Source organism: Vulpes vulpes, chromosome 7, assembly GCF_048418805.1.
Source record: "Vulpes vulpes isolate BD-2025 chromosome 7, VulVul3, whole genome shotgun sequence".
Classification (NCBI taxonomy): Eukaryota; Metazoa; Chordata; class Mammalia; order Carnivora; family Canidae; genus Vulpes; species Vulpes vulpes.
The window spans coordinates 35,674,598-35,698,392 of record NC_132786.1 but is presented as its reverse complement, the minus strand read 5'-3'; the positions used below and the strand labels follow the sequence as shown (position 1 = coordinate 35,698,392).

Here is a 23,795-nt window from a genome sequence, read left to right as displayed (position 1 = left end):
TGAGCCAAAGGCAGACACTCAACCACTGAGCCACCCAGGTGCCCCTCCTTGTAGTATTTTCAATGAACTTTTATCTCCTGTTCTCTCTTGAATAAATCTTTTTACCACCCACACCACTGGCTTCAACTGGATTGTTGTCCTACATTTGGGGGTTCCCATCCGATGGAGAAAAACACCACACTTCCACCCATTTCCATTTGACCGAATTCTCCCCACCATATTTCTGGGAGTCCCTGTGGTATGCTTTTGTTTTCCACAAATGGATCCCATCTGTCCCTTATCTGCGTGGTCTGCATGTGGCTCTCAGCAGCTCTCCTCTACGGTTTACTTCTAGCCATCTCAAAACCAGCCTTCTCAGATGACTTTGGATCTCCATCATGTGTTGCCCTAAGCTCAGGACATGGGTTCAGCCATCAATTCACAAAATAAAGGTGAGACCAGGTTGTCACCACACAATAAGCTTTGGCTGAAAGCTGGGTGAAGACATGGGGACCTACAACATGCACATGTGTGCATGCCCATGCACCCTCTCATGCATCTTACAGAACCACCTCCTTCTGCCCCACCTCCCAAGATACCAGAACTAGGCAACCAGAAAGCACCATCCTCTTGGGAGACATGGGTCCCATGGGCCCCTCCTTCCAACTCAGACACCCCAGCACCAGCCAATCAGCGGCCACTCCTCAGAAGTCTGTACTTCATCTCCATGGGACTCCTTCTTCAATAACTTAAATTTTAACTATTCCAGTGTCTCCTCTTTGTTCCTTCAGCCCTAGGTGTGATAGCTGCTGCTTTTAGTTGCTACCTCTGTGATACTTTTTAGTCACCTAGTTAACACCTCATTGCCTCATTAATAATTCTTTCTATTAAATTCTCTTATTCAAGGAACTGTTGTGGTTCTGCCTCCTGACTGGGTTCTGACTGATTCAGTAGCAGAGCTGAGCTTCAGCCCAGGCAGGCTGGCGTCAGAGGCTCTGGCCTCAGCCACCACCCGCAGTAGGGAAAAGCACAAAAAGTAGAGCAAGTTTTTCCTTCCCCTGTCTCACAAGCCAGCCTGTTCTCACACATAATCTCAGAGATGCTATTGTACCCTTGAGGAAGACAACCTTTGACATAACAACGGCAGAGCAATTCAGCTTCTCATTGTCCCCCTTTCCAGCAGAGGATCTGGGCTTTAATTTTGCAAAACCTGTAGGATGTTTTTCCAAAACAAAAGAACTGTCAGCCCCAGAGGCACAATCAAGCCTCCAGCTCTCACAACACAAGGATATGTTGACATTTTGAAAAGAAAGCTGTTGTTTTTCTTAGGTTTCACATAGCTCAGGGCTGATTCCTTAGGGGAACTCAAGGTCAAAGTATTTTCTTCTCCAGAGCCCCTTCAAGGGAAACACAGTTTTGAAGCACAGGGTGTAAGGCATGTGGGACAGCCTGAAAGGGGGCAGCAGAGATCTGTTCACCACACAGCCCACCCTCACTCCCACCAGTGGTCATGGAAGTTTACCTGGAATATTTACTCAAGTCATCAAGGCAGCTCTGCCAGCAAATAAGCAAATAACAGAAATAAAATTAATAATTCAAGGTAGCTTAAGCAAAAAAAAAGAAAGAAGAAGAAGAAGAAGAAAGAAAGGAACTAAGCAGTATATCACAAAACCTCAGAGCAGATTTGAATGCTGCCAGATTTAGAAAGAAATGAGAACCAGGAACTAGGAAGATGTCTTGATGCTTCCTGCCCCCCCCCCCCCATCCTTGCTCTCATTTTTATGCCTGTGTCATTCTCTTCTTACCAGCATCGTTCACCTTTCTAGCATACCAATGCTCTTCGGTGAGTCAGCCCCAGGAGAGACTAAATCTCCCTTGCATCCCAGCTCAGGGGCTCACTCCTGTTCCAACCTGGAACAGCCCAAGGCTTAGGGGTCAGTTTCATGTTTTACAAAACGGGAAATGGAGTTCTTCATTTGGGAAGGCAGTGAGCAGAAAAGAAGCCATCATTAATTCACTTAGACCCTACCCCCCGCCCCGCCCCGCCCAGAGGTTTCTACTGCATTTATTATGGATATCTCAATCTTTATCAATTACTCAGTTCCATGGCTAGTGTTGAATTTTCAGGGAAAAAAAAATTATTCACTAAGTGTCATCAGCTGTAATCTTCTGAATGCATTAAAAAAAATTAAATTTCTAACAAATACCGGAGTCCTTGATATAGCCACCTTGCTTCAAAAATTAGAAAAGGACAAAACAGAAAGTACAACAGAAGAGGAGAGGTTTACTAAGGCATTAGGTACCCTGTGGGCATAATAAACGTTAAGCCAGATTTATTATTATTATTATATGTACAATAGCATAGTCTCACAAGTAAAATACTTAATATGATTATAATGGTTATAGCATATAATTCAGCAAAGAACTTTGGATAAGGGGGATGGTGGTAATTGTGTCCTTGCCGAGAAAAACCCAAGAGATTTGGGTTCACATCACTGAACAGAAAGAGACCCATCCCCTTGAGCTCTTCCCCAGGCCCCACCAAAGGCACAGAGCCCTTTACCTGACTGATGCCCCCAGCCCTGGGAGGCCCTGGAGGCAGGGAGCCGACTTCATTCATTTCCAAGTTTTGACTCTCCAGCCAGCCTTTTCTCCCTCTTGGACTCACACTCTCCAACAGGAAAGGTCAGACCCCTGGGGTAGTGTTCATCACTGGGCAGGGCCTCACACCGAGAGAGGCAAAAAAGACAGAATGGTCAAAGTATATAATAATAATAATAATAATAATAATAATAATAACAACAACAACAACAACAACGTCTATTTGTGATTTTTTTTCTGAATACCAGGCTCCCTACCTCGGCACTAAGGGTCTTAGTTAATTCTTTCGATTACTCCTCACTGCAACCCTAGGAGTTAGTTTCGTTTGTATCTGCACTGTATAGAGGAGGAAATGAGAATTCAAAGATCAAATTCCTGCAGGGTCGCAGAGCCAGTAGGAGGGAGGGCCTCCAGTTCCACTCTGTGCCCTCTCTAAGGGTGCCTCTCTTCCTCCTCAGTTTATACCAAGTTTGATCCACCAAATTGGCGGCAACATGAAACAAACCCTATGTCCGTGTCTCCTTTGCGGGTGCCATCCTCCGACATCCTGAAAGGGTGGACAGACCAGAAGGGGCAGGCTCCCATTGTGCCTCTGGCATGTCATCTACTGGTGATGGATGTGTCCTCAGTTCCTGCCTGTGACCCTTGCCATTCACAGGACCATCTAAGAAGAAAGAGAATATAAAGGGGGGAGGGGGCAAGGTGGAGCAAGTATACCTCTCTGTAATGAACAACCCCCAAAACCAACGCATTCTGGTGAAGCTGTTCAAACTTCACAGTATTCTACATTACACGTCTTCAGTGTCCTCTTGTTACACAGACTGGAACAATCCTATTAATGAGATTTGCTTTGTCTAAACATTAATTAACCTAGGTGAATATGAACACGTGATAGAAGTGAATCCTCTTAAATCCTTAAGAACCAGATTTCTATCATCCCATTAAAAAGAGATTTATGCCAACATATTGACTGCAGTCTTGACAAAAAGGCACAGACCCTGTCTTAAAATTGTCAACTAGTAGGGCAGTTCAGGTAACTTGGGGGGGACATCCATAATCACAACCTTGAGTATTTTCCCAGCATTGTTCTTTCCCGTTTGCATATTTTCTTATTAGGTTTGAATCATTGCAAGGGGATAAATTCATAGATAGTTTACAATTTCATTTAGAAACTCCTCAGTTGGGTTTTCTTACTGAATTCAAGTACATTGTTTCATTAACACTGTGTTTTATTACTGTTTACTTGTATCTATCTCTCCCCACATTCAAGATCTTAGGATACTGTATAAGAAGAATGCTCAAGTTTATTAAGAAAATACAAAATAAAATTATAAAAATTTTCATCATTCTTCAGCATTTTACTACAAAGGATGTAATAGAATAATCTCAATTTCCTAGCCTGTGTAAGGAATTACCCTTCTGTTCCTATCCTTTGAGACTTAAACGGTACAATATGCTACTTCACCCTGGAAAATCACAAATGATAAAGAGCAAAGTGTGCCAGTGAGTGTACTTTCTCAACCTATGTTGTGCTGTGAGTTTCTTTTCTCAAAATATTGCACTGAGGGAGTTGCATTCCCCTGTGAAGGACCCATCGACAGAATGATGCCCAATATTGAATTGCCAAAGGGTGAAAATCTGATTATATTCTGATCATAGAAAATAAGTAATGGTTCCTTTCCTATAAATGAAAGGAGATAAAATGGTTAAAGTATCATCAACCTGTGCTTATCTTTCTCCTTTTATGAAAGCAAAATGATAGGCCTACAGATTCTGTAGCCAGAGAGTAAGGAGAAGATTAGGGGCTAAGAAATGAAGAACACTAGAAAAAAATCACTATAATAATGGAGGAGGTCAAGGAAACATGCACATGGACACACACAAACAAAACCAAATAATTTGTATCTTACAGCAAACAATATGTATGCTCAGAAAATTGGTGGTTACCAGAACCCGAACAACTATCACAGAAAGAAAATGTGTTAAGCATAAGTTGAAGGGACATTCAGAAAGGGAAGTATGAGAGTAAACTGCACTTGTATAGCATTTTACTGTTTCAAAACCATTTTCTTATTATCTCATTTACTCTCCAGGAGAGCTATGAAACAGAAAGCTTATTTATTCACTCACCTTGTTAAGGAATAGGTTCCAGAGGCTTAGTATGGAATGTAAAGTACAACAAGGCTAATAAGAAAAAAAAAGTAAGACAAAAGAAATAAAACAAGGACAGATGGGATGTGAAGCCAAGAATAAAGCTATTATTCTTATTGCTCTGTGACCTTGGACAGGACTAAGTGGCCCCAAGGTCAACTGCAAAAAGTGGCAGATCCTACATTACATTATTTGGTGCTCCTTCTCTTAAAATAATCAGCAGTTACAAATGGGGGCAGTCCCTAAAAGTAACAGATGAAGAAAATAGTCTGCAGTTCATTTAAAGGAATTTAGGATTTGTTTGCAGACTTACTTCTGTATGCTTTTTCTACAACCACTTGAATTGTGGAATATCTCACAAAAGTCACTCTAAGTCATTGTAAAGTTGTTTTATGAAAGAACATTATGAAACCAGATAGGTCTATAGGGCTGTCACCTCTACTCTTGCTCTTCCATGACCATAGATTATTCTTGCGCTCTCTCATGAATACAGGGAACGTTGTGTAATACTTCATGGTGCCTTGGTAGTTTTGTGAGATGTTGCTACCAGGCAAGGTTGGGGAGTAAGATCAGGATTGGGTGTGTGGGGATCTCTGGGTGGCGCAGCGGTTTAGCGCCTGCCTTTGACCCAGGGCACGATCCTAGAGACCCGGGATCAAATCCCACGTCGGGCTCCCTGCATGGAGCCTGCTTCTCCCTCTGCCTATGTCTCTGCCTCTCTCTCTCTCTCTCTGTGTGTGTGTGTGTGTGTGTGTGACTATCATAAATAAATAAAAATTAAAAAAAATATAATAGAGACTAAAATATTAAAAAAAAAAAAAAAGGATTGGGTGTGTGATCGCAAGGAGAGGTGTTGAATAAATGATACCTGAGAAGGAAGCCTGATAAAGGGATTAGGAATGAAGTATCTGGAATCACAATGCTGGTTACATACTCCTGCCTTGCCACTTAGCATATAATCCTGGGCAAGTTACTTTTCTCCTCTGCCATTTCCCTTCTTCATATGTAAAATTGAAAATCATAACAGTCTCATTCAGAAGATATAAGTATTAAAAAAGATAATGCAAGGGGCACCCTGGTGGCTCAGACGGTTAAGCATCCGACTCTTGATTTTGGCAGGTCATGATCTCAGAATGGTGAGATCAAGCTCCATGTTGGGCTCTGTGCTCAGTGCAGAGTCTGCTTGTCCCTCTCTCTCTCTCTCTCTGTTCCTCCCTGTGCTCTCTCTCTGTCTCTAAAATAAATAAAATATTTTTAAAAGAGAGAGAGAGAGAGAGAGAATGCATGAAAACATTTAGAAGAGGGCTTGGTACATAGGAAATGCTGGAAAAAAGCTCCATTATTATAAGTACTGGAAGTGACTCTTTCTGACAAAGGGACTTTAAATTCCCTCCTTTGTCACCTCAACCTGTTAACTTTGAGTAACAATATAGAGACAGTGAGTGAGGAGGAAGCCCTCATATTAGAGAGATGTCTGCCCATCACTCAGCCCTTCCCAGTGACTAGCAAAGCAGTCTGGCAGTATTTCTCAGAGAATACTGGAAAAACCTTCTGAAGAAAAAACACCTTTCAAAGAAATCAATTGATTAAAACCCAGCACTTAAAGACTCCTCTTTGAACACATGTAAAAGCAAAACCCAAAAGGAATGAGTTTAAGGAATTGACCTCAACTGATAATAAGAAGCAAAGAGCTCCTTTAAAAAAAAAAGAAAGACTACTCAGCACGCCCCAATACATTTGCTTCACAAAGCAGGAGAAAGTTCACTCAAGGAGCCTAAAGCCCTTCATACAGCACCATTCCCACTTGTGGAGAGCCACAGGGCTCCTGCTAAAGCCACAAGTATGGAATTCACCTTCCAGAACAGACCTTGGAGTATGAACATCTAGCACATGGAGGAGGAAGGTGCCGATGACTCCTCATTTCCTTTATAGTTTGCCTCCCATCCCTTATCTCACCCCTGCATCTTCTCGGAAAGTCTTCTCTACGTGAAAGCTTCATTGAAATGTACAGTATTTGTTATTACTATTTTATTTTTTTAAGACTTTATTTATTTATTCATGAGAGACACAGAGAGAGAGGCAGAGACACAAGCAGAGGGAGAAACAGGCTCCGTGCAGGGAGCCCGACGTGAGACTCAATCCTGGGTCTCCAGGATCACACCCCAGGCTGAAGGCGGCACTAAACCTCTGGGCCACCGGGGCTGCCCTCTTACTACTGTTTTAAGTTCTTTGGCATTCTCCTATCTGCCCTCAGGTAAATTTTCAGGCTCCCAATCTTTTTTCCCCTTGGTTCTTCAACCATGAATTATCCTACTACAAGAAGTTTCAGTATACAAACTCTCTGGGTTAGGGAGGGATTTCTGTACTTCATAGGTATTACTTCCTTATATCAGGGAGAAAGCCTTGAAATACAATTAATGTTGTAGACAGACTTTGTCTTACTCCCAAGATGTAGAATACTTTACTCTATGAAAGTACAGACTCTGACAGGTACCTAGATGATATTTAACTGAGGCTGATAAAACTCATGATGTCTTCACTGTACTCAGTTCATGCTATTGCTCTTAGCCCACCATCTCTCCACACAGGTATCATAGAGACAGAGGCTTTTTAAGTCAGAATGTATTACCTAAGGATTAACAGAGACAGAATAGACTAGGGAAATGTTCATGATTGATTTTGTTTACCATGTATTCTCATCTGGTATTATAAGTGCAGAAATTATGGATTTTGCACACTATACTCTGTCCCAAAATCTTTAAAAGATTCACCCATGGTCATTTTGGGTTTGTTTTTGCAAAGCCATTGCAAACTGGTCCCATAATATCAATAAATATTGTAGAGCCCTTACAAGGATGTCTAATTAATAATTAATACTGGATCCAGATAAGCTCTATGTGCTATCAAAAGATTCATATGCATGGCAGTTCTGGGGCCATAGGCGAATAACAGTGACCTTCACAATAAAAATTATACCTTTTGTAAGTATAGCACATAGTTTATGAGGAACTTTCACATATATTATTCCATTTGTCCTGAAAACAGCCCATGAAGTGAATAATAGATAGGCCTTGAGCATGTCTGGAGTTAGTCAGTCACAAGCAGCACTGAAAATATATCACATAGATTAGTTTTGAATTTTGCAGTTATATATTTTCATTGTTTGTGCTATGACAATGTAATGTGGCAAAGTTCTTTAAAACTCAGTGAATTTGCCCAATTGCTCACGATCCATATCCTGATGCACCTTGTCTACTTGATGCCAAAATGGGCTCTTTTGATCTGAAGGGTAACTTAAATTTTAATGATACGTGGGTGGGGTGGAGGATGGGAGGCAAAATTAGAAAGAAAACTTTGGAGGATAATGGATATGTTTATTATCTTGGTTATGGTGCTAGTGATGACTTCACAGGTGTATACGTATAACAAAACTTACCAAATTATATTATATATTAGTTAAATATTGAAAATCTGTCCATTAAATGTATTTATTCCAATTTGCTGAAATTTAAGAAGTAAAGATATGATAGAACATTATTTCCAAATGTGATAATTTATGAAAGCTCATGAGGCATTCTGCTTCAATGTCAAGGATTTGTTGTACTATCTCTTTTGATAGGCCGGGACCTGAGGCTTCATGAAGTTAATGATTTGCCTAAAGGTAGGCATTAAATAGTAAAGATAAAGCTTGAACTTGACACTGATTTCTAAGGTCCCAAGTCACTGATCTTTACACAACATTAAGCTAAGAGTTGAATGTTGCTCTGACAATCCTTTTTTTTTTTTAATTAACTTTTATTGGTGTTCAATTTACCAAATACAGAAAAACACCCAGTGCTCATCCCCTCAAGTGTCCACCTCAGTGCCCGTCACCCATTCCCCTCCAACACCCGCCCTCCTCCCCTTCCACCACCCCTAGTTTGTTTCCCCGAGTTAGGAGTCTTTATGTTCTGTCTCCCTTCCTGATATTTCCCAACATTTCTTTTCCCTTCCTTTATATTCCCTTTCACTATTATTCATATTCCCCAAATGAATGAGAACATACACTGTTTGTCCTTCTCCGATTGACTTATTTCACTCAGCATAATACCCTCCAGTTCCATCCACGTGGAAGCAAATGGTGGGTATTTGTCGTTTCTAATTGCTGAGTAATATTCCATTGTATACATAAACCACATCTTCTTTATCCATTCATCTTTCGATGGACACCGAGGTTCCTTCCACAGTTTGGCTATTGTGGCCATTGCTGATAGAAACATCGGGGTGCAGGTGTCCCGACGTTTCATTGCATCTGAATCTTTGGGGTAAATCCCCAACAGTGCAATTGCTGGGTCGTAGGGCAGGTCTATTTTTAACTCTTTGAGGAACCTCCACACAGTTTTCCAGAGTGGCTGCACCAGTTCACATTCCCACCAACAGTGTAAGAGGGTTCCCTTTTCTCCGCATCCTCTCCAACATTTGTGGTTTCCTGCCTTGTTAATTTTCCCCGTTCTCACTGGTGTGAGGTGGTATCTCATTGTGGTTTTGATTTGTATTTCCCTGATGGCAAGTGATGCAGAGCATTTTCTCATGTGCATGTTGGCCATGTCCGTGTCTTCCTCTGTGAGATTTCTCTTCATGTCTTTTGCCCATTTCATGATTGGATTGTTTGTTTCTTTGGTGTTGAGTTTAATAAGTTCTTTATAGATTTTGGAAACTAGCCCTTTATCTGATATGTCATTTGCAAATATCTTCTCCCATTCTGTAGGTTGTCTTTTAGTTTTGTTGACTGTATCCTTTGCTGTGCAAAAGCTTCTTATCTTGATGAAGTCCCAATAGTTCATTTTTGCTTTTGTTTCTTTTGCCTTTGTGGATGTATCTTGCAAGAAGTTACTGTGGCCAAGTTCAAAAAGGGTGTTGCCTGTGTTCTCCTCTAGGATTTTGATGGAATCTTGTCTCACATTTAGATCTCTCATCCATTTTGAGTTTATCTTTGTGTATGGTGAAAGAGAGTGGTCCAGTTTCATTCTTCTGCATGTGGATGTCCAATTTTCCCAGCACCATTTATTGAAGAGACTGTCTTTCTTCCAATGGATAGTCTTTCCCCCTTAATCAAATATTAGATGACCGTACATTTCAGGGTCCACTTCTGGGTTCTCTATTCTGTTCCATTGATCAATGTGTCTGTTTTTGTGCCAGTACCACACTGTCTTGATGACCACAGCTTTGTAGTACAACCTGAAATCTGGCATTGTGATGCCCCCAGCTATGGTTTTCTTTTTTAAAATTCCCCTGGCTATTCGGGGTCTTTTCTGATTCCACACAAATCTTAAAATAATTTGTTCTAACTCTCTGAAGAAAGTCCATGGTATTTTGATAGGGATTGCATTAAACGTATAAATTGCCCTGGGTAACATTGACAGTTTTACAATATTAATTCTGCCAATCCATGAGCATGGAATATTTTTCCATCTCTTTGTGTCTTCCTCAATTTCTTTCAGAAGTGTTCTATAGTTTTTAGGGTATAGATCTTTTACCTCTTTGGTTAGGTTTATTCCTAGGTATCTTATGCTTTTGGGTGCAATTGTAAATGGGATTGACTCCTTAATTTCTCTTTCTTCAGTCTCATTGTTAGTGTATAGAAATGCCATTGATTTCTGGGCATTGATTTTGTATCCTGCCACACTACCAAATTGCTGTATGAGTTCTAGCAATCTTGGGGTGGAGGCTTTTGGGTTTTCTATGTAGAGTATCATGTCATCGGCGAAGAGGGAGAGTTTGACTTCTTCTTTGCCAATTTGAATGCCTTTAATGTCTTTTTGTTGTCTGATTGCTGAGGCGAGGACTTCCAGAACTATGTTGAACAGCAGTGGTGAGAGTGGACATCCCTGTCTTGTTCCTGATCTTAGAGGAAAGGCTCCCAGTGCTTCCCCATTGAGAATGATATTTGCTGTGGGCTTTTCGTAAATGGCTTTTAAGATGTCGAGGAAAGTTCCCTCTATCCCAACACTCTGAAGGGTTTTGATCAGGAATGGATGCTGTATTTTGTCAAATGCTTTCTCTGCATCTAATGAGAGGATCATATGGTTCTTGGTTTTTCTCTTGCTGATATGATGAATCACATTGATGGTTTTACGAGTGTTGAACCAGCCTTGTGTCCCAGGGATAAATCCTACTTGGTCATGGTGAATAATTTTCTTAATGTGTTGGTGGATCCTATTGGCTAGTATCTTGTTGAGAATTTTTGCATCCATGTTCATCAGGGATATTGGTCTGTAATTCTCCTTTTTGGTGGAGTCTTTGTCTGGTTTCGGAATTAAGGTGATGCTGGCCTCATAGAACGAATTTGGAAGTACTCCATCTCTTTCTATCTTTCCAAACAGCTTTAGTAGAATAGGTATGATTTCTTCTTTAAACATTTGATAGAATTCCCCTGGGAAGCCATCTGGCCCTGGACTCTTGTGTCTTGAGATGTTTTTGATGACTGCTTCAATTTCCTCCCTGGTTATTGGCCTGTTCAGGTTTTCTATTTCTTCCTGCTCCAGTTTTGGTAGTTTGTGGCTTTCCAGGAATGCGTCCATTTCTTCTAGATTTCCTAATTTATTGGCGTACAGCTGTTCATAATATGTTTTTAAAATCGTTTGTATTTCCTTGGTGTTGGTAGTGATGTCCCCTTTCTCATTCATGATTTTATTAATTTGAGTCTTCTCTCTCTTCTTTTTAATAAGGTTGGCTAATGGTTTATCTATCTTATTAATTCTTTCAAAGAACCAACTCCTGGTTCTGTTGATCTATTCCACAGTTCTTTTGGTCTCGATATCATTGAGTTCTGCTCGAATTTTAATTAACTGTCTTCTTCTGCTGGGGGTGGGGTCTATTTGTTGCTTTTTCTCTAGTTCCTTTATGTGTAAGGTGAGCTTTTGAATTTGAGATCTTTCCAGTTTTTGAATGGATGCTTGTATTGCGATGTATTTCCCCCTCAAGACTGCTTTTGCTGCATCCCAAAGATTTTGAATGGTTGTATCTTCATTCTCATTAGTTTCCATGAATCTTTTTAATTCTTCCTTAATTTCCTGGTTGACCTTTTCATCTTTTAGCAGGATGGTCCTTAACCTCCACGTGTTTGTGGTCCTTCCATACTTCTTGTTGTGATTAAGTTCTAATTTCAAGGCATTATGGTCTGAGAATATACAGGGGACTATCCCGATCTTTTGGTATCGGTTCAGACCCGATTTGTGACCCAGTATGTGGTCTATTCTGGAGAAAGTTCCATGTGCACTTGAGAAGAATGTGTATTCAGTTGAGTTTGGATGTAAAGTTCTGTAGATATCTGTGAAATCCATCTGGTCCAGTGTATCATTTAAAGCTCTCGTTTCTTTGGAGATGTTGTGCTTAGAAGACCTATCCAGGGTAGAAAGAGCTAGATTGAAGTCACCAAGTATAAGTGTATTATTATCAAGGTATTTCTTGAGTTTGGTTATTAATTGGTTTAAATATTTGGCAGCTCCCACATTCGGGGCATATATATTGAGGATTGTTAAGTCCTCTTGTTGGATAGATCCTTTGAGTATGAGATAGTGTCCCTCTTCATCTCTCACTATAGTCTTTGGGGTAAATTTTAATTTATCTGATATAAGGATGGCAACCCCTGCTTTCTTTTGAGGACCATTTGAATGGTAAATGGTTCTCCAACCTTTTATTTTCAGGTTGTAGGTGTCCTTCTGTCTAAAATGAGTCTCTTGTAGACAGCAAATAGATGGGTCCTGCTTTTTTATCCAGTCTGAAACCCTGAGCCTTTTGATGGGGTCATTAAGCCCGTTCACGTTCAGAGTTACTATTGATAGATCCTAAAGTCTGTTGGAAGGAACTAAACAGATTTGAGGCCAGGAATAGCCCTAGGTAAAATTGTTGAGTAATCAAAAATTGATCATTAGGGCATATAAAATCTGTCCACTCACACACTTCCTCATTGCTTTCACTTGCTCTTTCTCTGACCTAAGCAACCTCAGTGCAGCCAGGTGACTTTCCCAACCCTTCTGCTGTGAAGCCACCCCTTAGTCAACCCACGGTGTCCTAGCAGTGTAGGGTTCCACTCCTTCATGATCCCTCTTCACTTTCCAGAACAATAACAAATTATCTGAGAAACTCATCTATCACCAAACTCTAAATGGTGAAAACAGAGTTATCTATTCTCCTAAAGACATTTACACTTTAGAAGGATTCATGGACAGTTAGCTCAAGTATGTGGACGCTTTCTTTTCTTAATAGTGGAAATTTTAGTTCCTGGGTAAGTAATTCTGGAAGATTTGTGACTTTTTCTGTCACCACCTGTTCAATTTATGGGTAGAGAATGTTAATCAATGTATAAATGTCAATTGTCAATTTCTTTCCAGTCCTGGAAGGTAATCCTCTAAACCATGTTAAACCCACCAACATGAAATAGATGGTCCTTTCATTAGCCCTTGCCTAAAAGCCAGATCGAACTAAAGAAACAGTACTTGGTGCATAGTGGGTGCTCAATAAATAACAGCTAAAGTGAAAGGTGGATACTTGGGGTTAAAAATAGGAAACTATATATCTTTCTTGTGTCTCCTTCTTTCTAATTTGAGTTCTTGATAAATCTCAGCAGTATAAGAATGTTTAAAGAATGGAATGTCCTAGTTTACCCTTTGTTTCACTGGGCCTTTGATAGGCACAGTATGATGGGCAGATCAAATCTAAGGTCACTAACAAGTTCCTGACTGGTAAATACTCTATTCTGTTAATTAGCTGACAGTTTCCTTGCTTTTGATTTAGAGCAGATAACACAGATGCAATCTCCAATCCATGTAGGTTGGCCTGTACCTTTGCTCTGAAAGAAAGAAAATCAGATGCTCTTCTAAGCCCTACAGAGCAGGGTGTTCAACAGGTAAGAGCCAGGCCTAGGTGAAGAGCCTTACAGCCCAGAAGGGGTTCTTGGTTTCCCAGTTTTGGGTCTAAACACCAGATTATAGGAGCAGCAGTAAGGAGACTAAAGAACTTATTCCCCGAGTCATCCATTTTCATTCCTTTTAACAAATGGGTTTTTTAAAAAAATCTAAAAGACTAAGGTGTGAGATATGTAATGATGCATTCAGCTTCAGAATTATGCCAAAGACTACATTACAGGAGCCTGCTGTATGATTTCATTAAGTCCCAAAAGTAAACAGAATTTGATAATCACATCTATTTTCTCTAGAGAGAATTAGAGTGGGTTTTTCTGATAACATCCAGTCCTCTGATAGTCTTATATTCATAGTCAAGCCCTCTGGAAATCGTAGTGGAGAGGTTCTGGTTTATCAGGTTTACTGCCAAGAAAGGCAGACAGCAAACATCCTATCCTCACGATGCTGTCCTCATCACTTTTCACCCTGGCTCTGTTTTCTTTTTAATTTTTTTCCTCTCTTATTTAGAGGCTATGGAGATTCCAAGCTTGGAAATAAAGTTTAATGTGACAGACCTGCAGGCGGAACACTTGGAGAGCTTTTTCATTTCACACTGTAATAAGTTAGGGAGCTGTTCATCTATTTCTATAATCCACCAGGCCACAGCCAGGATGCTCAGTCCTGCAGAATGACATCTTTCCTGGTCTCCAAATTTTGATATGGCTGTATGTCATTCTGTCTTTCAGAGCTAGTTAAGCGTTTACCAGACATGTAATAAAGGAGATGAATTACCTGCTCATTTTAATCACTGATGCCCAGCTCTGGCTCAGCTTTTGAAAAACTATCTTTTTTCTTCTCCTTTGCCAACAGCCCCGCCTGGCCAGCATTTGACTTATTTTTTTTTAAGAGAGAGAGAAGTGCAAATGGGGAGGGGCTGTAGGATCGAGATAATCTCAAGCAGGCTCTCCATATTCAGCACGAGCCCGACATGGGGCTCCATCTCACAACCCTGAGATCATAACCTGGGCTGAAATCAAGAGTTGGACATTTAACTGACTGAACCACCCAGCCCCCATCCTTGACTCACTTTAACCATGTAAATGGCAAATTTCATTCCCCAAAAAACAAAAACAAAAACAGGAAATAGTCATGTATTGTCCATAAAGGTCTGGCTTTGCTGCCTACAGAATCCCATTGCTGTCTAGAATCCATTCACTTTCCCATTTTCCTAGATTATCCCAAACCTTTCTTATCTCCTAAAATCCACAACTCCACTATCCTCAATGTCAGCTCACATTACCTCCTACTTCCTCTAGTCAACTCAGAAGCAACCTTTCAAAGACTCCTGCCTTATCTCCCACTATCTCACCTATTATGGATCAACTTCTTAAGTTGCTATCTAAAATCACACCCTCCACCTGGGTCCCAGATCCCATTCCTGCCATCCACTCTGGGTCTTGTCTTAAATTCTTCTTTCTCTTCTATATCATCATTTTTCACTCTCCACTGAATTACTCCCATTAGTATACTAACACATAAGCCCTTCTCTCACTTTAGAAAAGAGAAGACAGGGATCCCTGGGTGGCGCAGTGGTTTGGCGCCTGCCTTTGGCCCAGGGCGCGATCCTGGAGACCCGGGATCGAATCCCACGTCGGGCTCCCGGTGCATGGAGCCTGCTTCTCCCTCTGCCTATGTCTCTGCCTCTCTCTCTCTCTCTGTGACTATCATAAATAAATAAAAAATTAAAAAAAATAAAATAAGAAAAGAGAAGACAAAGTAAAACCTCGTGACTCTACCTCCCCCACCAACTTACACCAGATTCTTTTGCTCCCTTTTTGTAGAAGATACCCTTGAAAGTTATCTATATTTCCATCTCTCATTCCTCTCTTCTCTTTATCTCTTAAACCCACCCTGGTCAGCATCCACCACCACCCCACTCCACAAAAACTGCTCCTTTCCAAGGCAAGAATGACCTCTACATTGGTAATCCAATGGTCAGTTCTCTGTCCTTTTATTTCAGATGTTAACACTTTCGCATTGTTTCCTTCTTAACCCATTCTCTTCAGTTGGCTCCTAGGAATTCCACAATCTCCATTTTTCTTCTAGGTCACCAGTGACTTCTGCGTCCTTTGTGGGATTTTGTTCTAAACAAGCTCTTAATGTTGAAATACCCCAGGGTTCAGTCCATGGCCCTTTTCTGTGTTCTATGTACCTTTACTCATTTGATGAGCCCATCGAGTCTCATGGCCTTAAAGATTATTTACATTCCAAAATCTCTCAAATATATATCATAAACCCAGAACTCCCTTGCAAATGCCAAACTCACTTATCCGACTGCTTCTCAGAATGTACACTTGAATGCTTGCTTATACTTATACCAAACTCAGTGTGGCCAAACTGAACGTGATCTTTCCTATGTCCCAATATCTGTTATACCTCTAGCTTTCCTCATCTTTGTCAATGGTAACTCCATTGTACCAATTGCTTGGATCCAAAACCTTGTATCTTTGACCTGACACTTTCTTTCATGCCATACATCCAATCTGTGAGCAAATCCTTTGGTTCTAGCTTAAAATATATCCAGAATTGGCCACTTTTTACTGCCTCTATTCCTATCACCAAGGCACAAATAGCCACCATTTCTTGTTTGGAATATTGCAATAATCTACTAACAGAAGCCCCACTTTCATGCTTTCTTCCTGATATTCTACTGGCAATCCAGCATCCAGAGTATTCTTAGAAGGTAGGTCAGATCATGGCACTCCTCTGCCAAAATCTATGATGATGGCTCCTGTTTCTCTGGAGTAAAAGCCATAATCCTTGCAAAGGCATACAAACTGCAATCTGATCTGACCTCTCTGACTGCATCCCCTACTTCCTTCCTCCTCCTCATTCTGCTCCAGCCAGTCTAACCTCCTTCCTCCTCAAACATGCCAGGCTTTGGGCTTTTGTTTTAACTGTTCCACCTGCCTGAATACTCTTCCTCCAGTTCCTTCTTAGCTAATTTCCTCTCCTTCATGGCTTTGTGCATAGCTCACCTTCTCATTGAGGACTTCCCTAATCACACAATGCAAGCTGTTTCCCCTTTGGCAACAGTCTTTATCCTATGCTACTTTCTTCTCCATAGTCCTTCTCACATTCTAACAAACATTGTACTTTACTTATTATGCTTCTTAGGTACTGTTGGTCTCCTTCAGCTAGAATATAAGCTCCAAGAGAGCAGGGATCTTTGCCCATTTTTCCACTGATGAATCCCAAAATTCATGAATAGTACTTGCACATAGCAGACACTCAGTGAATATTTAGTGAATGAATGAATGGAGGTAAGTGAACTTAGTGACATAACCAATAAACTCTGTTATTACATCATTACATGGGTCGTATGATCTTGTAATGCTGTCTGTAGCCAATTGATGATGGCTGCTGTCCCAAATATAGCTAAACATAATGAAAGCCAGTGACCTGAGGGAGCCTGGCAGAAAATTCTGCTTGCTAGAACCAGTCTGCATTAGGAAATGTCCAATCCAGCCAGTCTGGTTTCCTACAGACTGCAATTCAGAATGCAAATCTTAGAGACAACAAAGATGTGTAGAAGCAAATTAAAAGTATGTTAAGAAAAGGCAGGTCTTAAGTAAATAGAAGTTATGAGACAGTGAGTCAGTAATAGATTCAGACAGAGGCAGAGAGAAGCCACAGCCCAAGAATGATAGTCTGGGAGTTGTGTCTTACACTGGAATCACTGTGATATCCTGAATAACTTTCCAGTTCCCCATGAAACCTAATGTTGACATTGGTAGGACTCTTTGCTTACTTCTCCATCCTTATAAGTCCCTGTCAACTCAAGCAACTTGAGTGGGTCTTTGTTTATTACAGACTAGAACTGCTAGTTAGTACACAAAAACATGAAGTCCTTGTTGGCCTCCTTATAACCTCTTTGTTCTGTGTAAGATTCTGAAACGACTCTCAACTCAACACCAAGATGTAGGGTAATGGGGTGAATGAATGTGAGCTCAGGAGCCAGCCTGGCTGGGTCTGAATCCCAGTTCTGCCACTATCCCCTTGTAGGAGCATAGAGTACTTACTTAATCTGTCTATTCCTCATTTTCTTTGTTTGTAAAAGCGGGACTATCTTTAGTATGTACCTTTAAATTTGTTGTGAGGATTAAAATTATAAATCACATGTAATATGCTTAGAACAAACAAGCCATAGAAGACTCTTAGTCATAGGAAACAAATTGAGTGTTGCTAGGTAGGGGGGTTGGGGTAGCTGGGTGATGAACATTAAAGAGGGCATGGGATGTAATGAGCACTGGTGTTATATAAGACTGATAAATCACTGAACTCTACCTCTGAAACTAACACATTATAAGTTAATTAATTGAATTTAAATTTTAAAAAAAGAAAAAGAAAATGAACTATCAAACAATGAAAAAACATGGCAAAGTCTTAAATGCATATTGTTAAATGAGAGAGGTCAATCTAAAAAGACACCATACTATTTGATAGCAACTATATGATATTCTGGAAAAGCCAAAATGGTAGAGTCCTTTATGCTTTTTTCTAGAGCCACCAGTAGCTTTATAATTGTGCTTCTGAATTGGCTTTCTGACATTGAATTGTCATCCAAATTTTGTAACTCTGTGGGCTAGAGGACTGTTTCTGATTTTTTCTTTTGAGGTGAGTTTTTTCTTCTAGTCATTTTGTTCAATGCAGAGTGGCCAAAAACAGGTTGCATTGGGAAAAGGAGAAAAAGAGAGAGGAGAAAAAAGGAAAAAAAAAAAAGGAGGGGGAAAAAAGGGGGGGAAGCAAACAAATCAAAAAACAAAAAACAAGGGGGAGTATCCTGTGATTCTGTATACTGTAAATCCCTCGACTTCCCCTGGAACTTTCCAGTGCTGCTTGCTCAATAATTTGTTTTTCCCCTGACCTTCCAGCTGGTCTTCTGGGGGAGGGGCCTGCTGTGCTGATTTTCAGGTGTTAGCACTTGGGGGAGCTGCTCAGCCCCAGCCTGGTGCAGGGTTTGGTGAAGGTTGCTTAACCTGTTTATCCTGTGAGGCCACTGTGAGGCTCAGTGTGGGTTGTTTATCCAGTGAGGCCCCAGGAGGAACAACAACAGTAAGCCAAAATGATAGAGACAATAAAATGATCAGTCACTGTCAGGATTTGGGATATGGTATGAGAATGCATGAGTGGAGAGCAGGGAATTTTCAGGGTAGTCAAAGTGTTCTATAAGATATTGTCATAGATGTTGCATGACATTATGCTTTTATTAAGACCTGTAGTATTGAATAACATGAAAAGCAGCCCTAATGTAAACTATGGACTTTAGTGAGTAATTATGTATCAATATTGGTTCATCAATTGTAACAAATGTACCACACCAATGTGTGATATTAATAATAAGAGAATGGAGGTGGTGGTATATAAGAACTATCTGTACTTTCTGCTCAATTTTTCTGTAACCCTAACTTGATTTAAAAATAAAAGTTTGGGGCAGCCCCAATGGCACAGCGGTTTGGCACCGCCTGCAGCCCAGAGTGTGATCCTGGAGACCTGGGATCAAGTCCCGCGTTGGGCTCCCTGCATGGAGCCTGCTTCTCCCTCTGCCTGTGTCTCTGCCTCTCTCGCTCTGAATAAATAAATAAATAATCTTAAATAAATAAATAAATAAATAAATAAATAAATAAATTAAATAAAATAAAAATAAATAAAAATAAAGTTTGGCTACTAAATTTTTAAAATTTTTCCAAAAAAAGAACATTATCTGGAACACACTGGATGCCAATGTGTTAGTTACTATTATTATCTAAAACAATACTATCCAAGAGAAACATAAAGGGAGCTGCGTATACAATTTAAAAATTTAGTATTCATATTTTAAAATGGCAAGTGGGAACAGATAATTTTCATATTTTACTTACCCCAATTTCTAAAATATTTCAACATATAATCAATATAAAGATTTTTAAACAAGAGATTTTATATTCTTGTTTTTGTACTAAGTCATCAAAATCCAATGAGTATTTTACACATATAGAACATGTCAAACCAGATTAGACATAATATTAAATGCTCAAGAGCCACTAGTAGCTGTAACAGAGAAATCTATGGGGAAATGCTCCTTTTCTGTCTTTCTAGAACCTAGATTTTAGGTTACAATGGCTTATTAAAATGCATACTATTTTCTTTAAAACTAAGGTAGAGGAGGGGTGCCTGAGTGGCCCAGTCAGTTAACCATGATCCCAGGGTCCTAGGATCAAGCCCCACTTCTGGCTCCCTGCTCATCAGGCAGTCTGCTTCTCCCTCTCTCTCTGCCCCTCCCCCTGCTTGTGCTCTCTTTCTCTCTCAAATAAATAAATAAAATCTTTAAAAAAGAAAAAGCTAGCTAAGGTAACAGCACCTGGGTGGTTCAGTTGGTTAGGGACCGACTCTTGACTTAGGCTCAGGTCGTGATCTCAGGGTCGTGAGATGGAACCCCACTTTGGGTTTGGCACTGAGTGTGGAGTCTGCTTGTCTCTCTCCCTCTGCTCCTTCCCTAGCGCTCTCTCTCCCTCAAATTAAAAAAAAAAAAAATAGACTAAGGTAAAGACCCCAAGATTCAGCTCTCACTCAGTATCAGAACCAGAAAATTGATTGAGAACTTGAGCTTATAAAATTCTATACCTAATTTCTCCAAATGGACCAGATTAACCCATCCTTTCCCCAAGACATGATCCATTCTTCTTGCAGTGGGCACATTGATGCCGGCATTTTGCCATCATTCATTCTCCCCAAACATTTCCTTCTGTTCATTTGATTCATGTTCTAATTCATATATTGATTTGTACTTTCAGGCTCTTTCTTTTGCTTTTCTCATCATCATCATTTTCTGGAAATGAGACATGGAGTCAGATGACAGTGAGGTAGGGGAGAGGTCAGGCAAGAGAGATAAAGGAATGGTTTTCTATGATACCCGAGTCAGGAGCTAGGTGAGACACTGGCACTGATGAAAGGAGGGATTAAAACTCTTCCACTTCTGTCCATCTTCGCTGCCACTCCTTCATCTGGCCCCCGCCCCTCTCTGCTGGACTACAGCAAGAGCCTCCTGAATAGAATGTTTGAAATGCCAGAGCTAAGTTTGTATCTCTTCATTTAACTCGGTACCTCCAGTAACTAGAATTATACCAACAAATAGTAAACACTTGCCAAATATTTAGAAAAGGAAGGAAGGGAGGAAGGAAGGAAAGAGAAAGAGAAAGAGAAAGAGAAAGAGAAAGAGAAAGAGAAAGAAAGAGAAAGAGAAAGAGAAAGAGAAAGAGAAAGAGAAAGAGAAAGAGAAAGAGAAAGAGAAAGAGAAAGAGAAAGAAAGAAGAAAGAGAAAGGGAAAAGGAAAAGAAGAGGAATGTTTCCTCCTTCCTCCTTGGCTTTCCTTTAATTTATTCATCATTTCTTTTTTGGAAATGCTCACACACAATACTGCAGCCCACAAGACCATGTGTGATGTTGCCCACTGTTTATACTGTCTACCTTCTTGACTCACGCTTTCCCCCTCATTACATTCTAACAAACTATCTCGTTTTAATTCTTAGGACAAGCTGAGATTATCACTGCTTGGAGCCATTGTTTTGCCATTTTCTTTGTCTGGAATGCTCTTTAGTGGCATCTCCTTGTCCTCATAGCTGCATGTTAAATATTACTGATTAAAATAGGCTTTCTTTGAGACCTATTCCATTGTTCCTTGTGTTAGATGTCCTCATTTTATAATTACATATTTATGCATTTGCTTACCTACTTATTGGCCTACAGGCCTCATTCCCATATCCACCCAAACAGTGAGCTCCACGAAGGGCAGACATCATGACTATTTCATTCACCTCTCTACATCCAACCTCCAGTACAGTGCCCAGTACGTATTAAATTCTCAACTCACAAATCCTAAATATATGACATAGTTCCTTGACATACAAATTATTTCTCTGGACTAAGTTATTTCATCATTTCCTTTAATTTTCAACCTGAACCATTATGAAAATGGGAAATGTTTGCTAAAGAGGTGGCACCTGGAAGCTCTATTTGCCTGGGAAGAACACCATTGTTGGAAAACTGCCAGCAAGAGTGATGGTTCAGCAAGGCATAATTGACTCTGGTGTGATGGTCACTAGCTGTGGAGAAAATATCCAGTGGCATAATTCATACCCCAAACAGAGCACCTTGAAGACTAAAGAGACATAGTTCTGAAAGAATCCTATCTTTAAAGACAACAAGAAATCTTCTTAAACAAGAAACCATCAAATCTGAGAAAAAAGCACCAGACGGGTGCTTGTCTCTGACAAGACAGGGCATGTTCAGGGGGGTATAGCCATAGGCCATATGGGTATTCTAACCAGGAAGTAATGAAGATAAGGGATATTACTACCCTTTTATTCAGCCACTAAATATTTGTCCCTTAGGAACACAACAATGACAACAAAAGCAAAAACTCACTTTTCATGAGGATTTACAATATGACAGTCACTCTGCTAAATCCTTTACATGCATAATCTCATTTAGTGATCATAAAAATCCCATAGAGTTGGGATTATGATTATATCTACTTTATAGGTAAAGAAAAATGATGCATAGATTGATTTGATATCTTGCCCATGAATATTCAGCCTGTAAGTTGCAAAGCTAATATTTGAATACAAGTCTAATGATTCCAATGTTGATGGCTCTGTGCCTATAGTCAAGCACCCTGAAATCTGTAATGACAGATGGAAGATGGCAGCTAGTATTCTTACAGATGGTGAGAAAGCCCCTTCAACCATAGGACCCATGCTGATCTTGAGAGTAGTGATATAACTACTTGGGTGATACATAATGGATGTTGAGAGCATGTGGTTGTCCTTCCCTAGAATGGACAGATATTCCACCAGAAAGGTACAGGATTTGGAGTAGCAGAAGCAGAAGCGGATAGAGAAGTTAAATAGCTCATGGGAGGACCTCTGATCAAAAGGTCTAAGCTGTTGTTTCTGGCAGATCTCAGCCTAGCAATTCTGACCATGTTCTCCTACTCAGACTCTACAGTCCTTTACAGAATGCCCTCTTTCTGTTAAGCTGTCTGTTTTTCCCAGTATAGTGATACTCCTATAGAGGACCTACTGCATAGTTGAAATATTGCCAAAGAAGATCAGAAATCAGCTCTACTACAGTAAATATCAGAGAGCCCTTAAAATTGTCCAAACATTTGGAAGCAAGGGACTCTAGCTTTTGGCCTGAATTATTCTTTCAATTTCATTTTTCTCTGCTTTCTTACCATGAAGATGACAATGATGATAATGGAAGTAATAATTGTTACTGTGTATAATTTAACCAATAGAATAATAAAATTGAAAAAGATCTCCCCTCAATATACACACAATTCCACACTTCAGAAGCAAACATGTTAAGAGTTTGAGGAATATCTTTTTACAGCCGTCTTTTCTGTCCATAACACCCTTGAAAGGACAGCTATAATTCTCTTTTTTTCAAGTGAAGGAATAGAGTCCTTTGGAAGAAACCCAATTTTCCAAAAGGGGTCTCAGTATAGCTGAGAGAGGGAAAGACTCCACATCTAATTCCAGGGCTACCCTGACTAGCTATGCCGGTGTGTGCAATACACATACACATATAACATCTAACTCTGGGCTAGGCTATGATGTGGAGACATAAGGCCAAACTACCTTCATTTATTTATTTATTTATTTATTTATTTATTTATTTATTTATTTATTTATTTTATTGGTGTTCAATTTGCCAACATATAGAATAACACCCAGTGCTCATCCCATCAAGTGCCCCGCTCAGTGCCCGTCACCCAGTCACCCCCACCCCCTGCCCACCTCCCTTTCTACCACTCTTTGTTCATTTCCCAGAGTTAGGAGTCTCTCCAACTGCCTTCTAATAGATTCAGGGAGGACACATATCTCACACAGCTGAAATATTTGGTACTGGGCACTGATTATATAGGTCTGCTTATTAAGGCAAAGGATTTGCTATGTAAGCTACAATAGGAGTCCTTAGGAAACAACATTGCTTTAAACAGTGTGTGTCATAGGGGAAAGCATGCTAGAAAAGGCCTCTGACTACCATAGTGTTCAGTAAATAGAGCTCCAACATAGGGGATCTCAGAATAGGAGACAGAGAAATCTGGATGTGTGGGTGCTCAATCAACCCCGAAGAAGA

The 23,795-nt window shown here is 40.2% G+C and overlaps 1 protein-coding gene across 3 annotated transcripts in view; it reads right to left on the bottom strand.

Moving 5' to 3' along the window:
* Positions 1-2,542: 2,542 nt before the first annotated feature.
* FUT10 (fucosyltransferase 10) overlaps positions 2,543-23,795 on the bottom strand; it is a 160,124-nt gene continuing 138,871 nt past the window's right edge. Inside the window, exon 7 of one of the 3 annotated variants that reach the window (XM_072763547.1) lies at positions 2,543-3,244. The gene's annotated coding sequence lies outside the window, so the exon portion shown is untranslated. Of the gene's footprint in view, positions 3,245-12,053; positions 12,112-23,795 lie in introns of those variants that run through there. The other 2 variants (XM_072763544.1, XM_072763545.1) reach the window with 2 other exon arrangements.